Below are 5,160 nucleotides of genomic sequence, written 5' to 3' on the forward strand. Positions count from 1 at the left end.
TAAAAAAGCGTGTCCTTGAACTCTACATGTTGGCTAGTATACTGTAGAAATAAAGCTATTTCAAAACTTTGATGCACAGTATTTATTCTTTACATTTACAAAGGACTTTCTTGTTTAAGTTGGTGGTGTTACGAAAAAAGCCCGACTTAGTTTTGTATATGCACAACGTGTGTGTGTGTGTGTGTGTGTGTGTGTGTGTAATGTGCCCCCCCCCCCCCCCCCCACCACCACCACAAAGCACTGTTGTGGCTTCCAAGTGTTATATAACGGCTGTTTGCATTCACAAAAGCTTTTGTCCACATGCCAGCCAGATTCAGCTGGTGGCCTTTTTGCAACACAATGAGTTTGACCATTCAGTGTGTTCGTGTGCAAAAGCTGTAGGTTATTCAAAAGCTTACTTAAGTTAAAATGTTCCAACAACAGGGCAAAGTTTATGTCACTTTACAAAATAAGACATCAAACTGTTCAAGCGGTCAGATGAGTTTAAGGGAAAAAAACATACCATGCCAACTTTATTTATAAAGCCGCTGTTGAATATAGGAAGGGAAAAATGCATGAAAAACATGAAAACAAACGATAAAATGTAAATTATTTAAGAAATAACACAGAATAAGAATGAGTTCAGTGAGTTCAAGTCTCATGAGGGGTTGAAAGCTAAAAAAAAAGTAGATTTTTAAGATGGGCCTTAAAAGAAAACAAAATATGATCTTTAAAAGTTGATACTGAAGGTTTGAAAAGTGAAGTAACAAAATGAGTAGTGAGTGCTTTGTAAAATTTAAAAAGAAAACAGATTTGACTTTACATGCACACAAAAGTGTTCCTAATGTAAATATTCTTTTCATAAAACATGCAAACATTTTTTTCGCCCACAAGACAAGGAAAACAGGTGCCATGACAGTTTGTATTATAATAATAATAATATAATATAGACTGAAACTCTCACAACACACTCACGCACAACATAAATAGTCATAGATGATTGCTGCCATCTGCTGGTCAACTTTGTAATGGCAGGGCACATATAGACAAACAAGCATTCACAAGCACTTGTGTTAGAAAAATGGGGTCAAAAAAACTACAGCCCCCCCCTCCAAAAGACGTAAAACAAAATAGAAACAAATAACTGAACCTCAGAAATGAACTAAAACTAAACATGATAATATTCACGAGGGTCGTGGGGGTGCTGGAGCCTATCCCAGCTGTCTTTAAGGACATTTCTCCCAGTCTTTTCCAATTGACTATCAATAAATATTGACAATAATATACAGGAAAAACATATGCTAATTTATTAATTCATTTTCTACTGCTTATCCTTACGAGTGTCTCAGGCGAGAGGCGGGGTACACCCTGGACTGGTGGCCAGCCAATCACAGGGCACATATAGACAAACAACCATTCACACTCACATTCATACCTATGGACAATTTGGAGTGGCCAATTAACCTAGCATGTTTTTGGAATGTGGGAGGAAACCGGAGTACCTGGAGAAAACCCACGCATGCACGGGGAGAACATGCAAACTCCACACAGAGATGGCCGCGGGTGGAATTGAACTTCTGTCTCCTGCGTGCTAACCACTAACTAACATGATAATATATGATAAGGAAATCCAATATAATTATTATTTGTAAAAAGCAGTTGAGTCATGATTGATTGAGGTGAAAAAAGGTGAAGGTGGGTTCCATTTATCTCTTCCACTCCTCCCACATCCACTTTACTTTGGCTCTGAAAGTGGCCTCCACGTGATGTCAGCAATTACGTAATACCAATTGCTGAGGGTAAGCCAGCGAGGGCAACTTTAGCGTATTGGAATGCAGCCAAGGTGTCGTCTATTTAGCCATCGGAAATGGAATTCTTCCGCTCCCGGGGTTAAACTGTCGCTATCAACTGTACAGTGGGCATTGTTAAGTGTAAAAAGTTCCAGTCAAACTCAATACGTTGACTTGCTAACTAACTTTGGCGAACTGCTATGATTGAGGAAATTGATGCAAGGACATTACTGTGTATGCCTGGGAGGTGAGTCTCTTCTCCTGAGGACGAAACATGACTGATTTTGCAGTTTATTCCAATCTTCTTTTTTTCTTATTGATTTCGTTATTGTCACCACATTACAGAAATTTTATGTATACAATGTTAAAATTCCTGTTCTATGGTCATCATCACATTTTTCCTCTTGGCGTGTCTGGTCACTTTCTGTGGCAACTCATTAATTCATTCATTCATTCATTCATTCATTCATTCATTCATTCATTCATTCATTCATTCATTCATTCATTCTCATGAGGGTCGCGGGGGTGCTGGAGCCTATCCCAGCTGTCTTCGGGCAAGAGGCGGGGTACACCCTGGACTGGTGGCCAACCAATCACAGGGCACATATAGACAAACAACCATTCACACTCACATTCATACCTATGGACAATTTGGAGTGGCCAATTAACCTAGCATGTCTTTGGAATGTGGGAGGAACTGGCCGTGGAAATGAACCCTGGTCGCCTAGCTGTGAGGTCTGCGCGCTAACCACTCGACCGGCGTGCAGCTGGCAAGAACGCTATAAACAAATAAATAATTACAACAATAAATAAAAGTTACTCACACACACAACATTTGGGGCGGCACGGTGGTCTAGTGGTTAGCGTGCAGACCTCACAGCTAGTAGACCAGGGTTCAATTCCACCCTCGGCCATCTCTGTGTGGAGTTTGCATGTTCTCCCCGTGCATGCGTGGGTTTTCTCCGGGTACTCCGGTTTCCTCCCACATTCCAAAAACATGCTAGGTTAATTGGCCACTCCAAATTGTCCATAGGTATGAATGTGAGTGTGAATGGTTGTTTGTCTATATGTGCCCTGTGATTGGCTGGCCACCAGTCCAGGGTGTACCACGCCTCTCGCCCGAAGACAGCTGGGATAGGCTCCAGCACCCCCCGCGACCATCGTGAAGAAAAAGCGGTAGAAAATGAATGAATGAACACAATATTTGTCAGGGAGTGTCCCAAGCACAAGTGTGTAATGGAAGTCGACAAGGGCGACATAAACCGCTATTGGAATGCAGCTCTTGTCAGCAGGAAGAACTCTCTGTGACCCCATCAGTGCTCAGTGTTCTCAGAAGAAGATGATGCAGTCGTACCACACAGTTCACAAAGGAAGTCAAGCAGCCAACAAAACAGCAAATGAATATTCAAGGCGAAGGAAGGATGGATGGATGGATGGAGGTGAAAGGGAAAGAATGAAGCGGAGGTGTACCCCAGCACTGACCCCAACACACACACATGCATTTAAAAAGGGAACCTGTTATCGAATGTTTGGCCAAAGACTTTCGACCATTTTTGAGAGGTGACGTGAACTGGAGTCACATGACTTGGACTCCAGTCAGTCACAATTATAACGACTGTGGACTCGACTTGGACATCAATGACCTGATTGGGACTTCAAAAATACCTGAGACACACTCAGTGCGTGTGTTACGTAAAATGTGTCCCCACTCAAGGTGTTCAGCTAACGTGATTGTTATTATGTCATTTCCATGAACATCCAAACAGGTTTAAGAACAAACAATGAGTCTATGTTACATTTTTTACAAAAACTCTTTTTCTGTGACTGTGTCTTGTCACACTGTTTTTAAATAAAAACAATCTCACATTCATTCATTGTATTTGTCAAATGTAATAAATTATTACATTGTTAAAATTACATTACATTTGCATGTATTTACTTTAGACTTGACTTGAGACTTGAGGCAAAACACCGAAAAAAAACGCATTTATTAAAAACAGAAAAATTAATAAACTTTGCTTTGGTTCCGATTTTCTACAAGAAAAGTTCTGATAAAACATTCCACTGTTCTCAATTATCATATAATAATTTTTATTTTTCTACACAAAATAAGATCAAGAATAAAGAAAATCAATCAATCAGTAATAAATAAATATAATAATAATAATAAGACGGCAAATAAATAAAAATTAAGAAACCACATATAGTTGGTGGGTAGACAAATTATTTTTTTCAGATTAAAATGAACAAAGCATTATTAGAGCCCTGTAGACATGACAAAACACGACTATAGTCACATTTATACACTTTTTATTTACAACATATTGCGCAACTGAAGGGCCTTGAGACACATGCTAACTCGCAAACTAGAGAGCTAGCGACCTAAACGGTAGCCTTCAAGTTATTTCCTTTAAACTTAAATAGCCAAAAACTTACCACTTCCACACGGATAGGGAGGATAACTATTAACAGTTATTTAACCTTTAACATGAACATTAATCAAACTTAATCATTTTTTCTGGGTACATGATACCATACAGCATCCATATCAAACTTGCGCGGGCCGCACTAACATTAAACTTTCATATCAAGGCGGGGTCCTCAAACTAGTGCCACATTTGGCCCGCGGGCCGCGTGTTTGAGACCCCTGACTTACACCATACGAAGGGTTCTTGCCGGTCTCTTTTTGGGTGAAAAAAAAAAGTAGTCGAAAAAGTCGTCTTTATCAGGGGCCCCATTCCTGTCAATCAGCTACAAGAGTAAAGAATCCCGGATCCCTATTGATATTGACTTGCCTAGTTTAAGTGCATCCACACTTCCATCTCCTCCACTGAAGAGCTCTTCAGCAGGACACTGACTGGCCTCCAGCGCTGAGTGGAAGACCCAGCATGTACTTTGTGTTATAGGTGACAAAGCCTTGTAATATCCTGTTAATAATCTCATTCTTGCAGTATGCTAATATGCCTACAGCCTTTTTCTGCCAGTCTAGGGGAAAAACAACCAGGAAGTCCTGCTTGAACTCTGAATGCTGGCCCTGACGCACAAGTGAACCATGGTTCTTAAATTGTGCTTCGTCACCTTGAAGCCGAGGAAAGGCGCTTGCATTCGCCTCACGAATGTTCCTTTTTGAGCCCCAACAGGACGCTCCGTGCTGGCAATCGCGCTTCACTTCATTCATGGATTGGGTCGGGGGGCTTTGTGGAACCCCTAAAAGAGCAATTGTGTTTGGGGAGGGGGGGGGGGGGGGGTGTGCACGTGCAGTTGCTACTTCATATGCACGTTGCCCGCAGAGGTGAAAGTTGGCCTTCCTCACTGTAGTGTGTGTGTGTGGCTCCAGAGGTGGACAATGGGATGGGAGCAGGAATGGCGGGAGGGAGCGAAAAGAGGTGCC

Source organism: Doryrhamphus excisus, chromosome 1, assembly GCF_030265055.1.
Source record: "Doryrhamphus excisus isolate RoL2022-K1 chromosome 1, RoL_Dexc_1.0, whole genome shotgun sequence".
NCBI lineage: Eukaryota > Metazoa > Chordata > Actinopteri > Syngnathiformes > Syngnathidae > Doryrhamphus > Doryrhamphus excisus.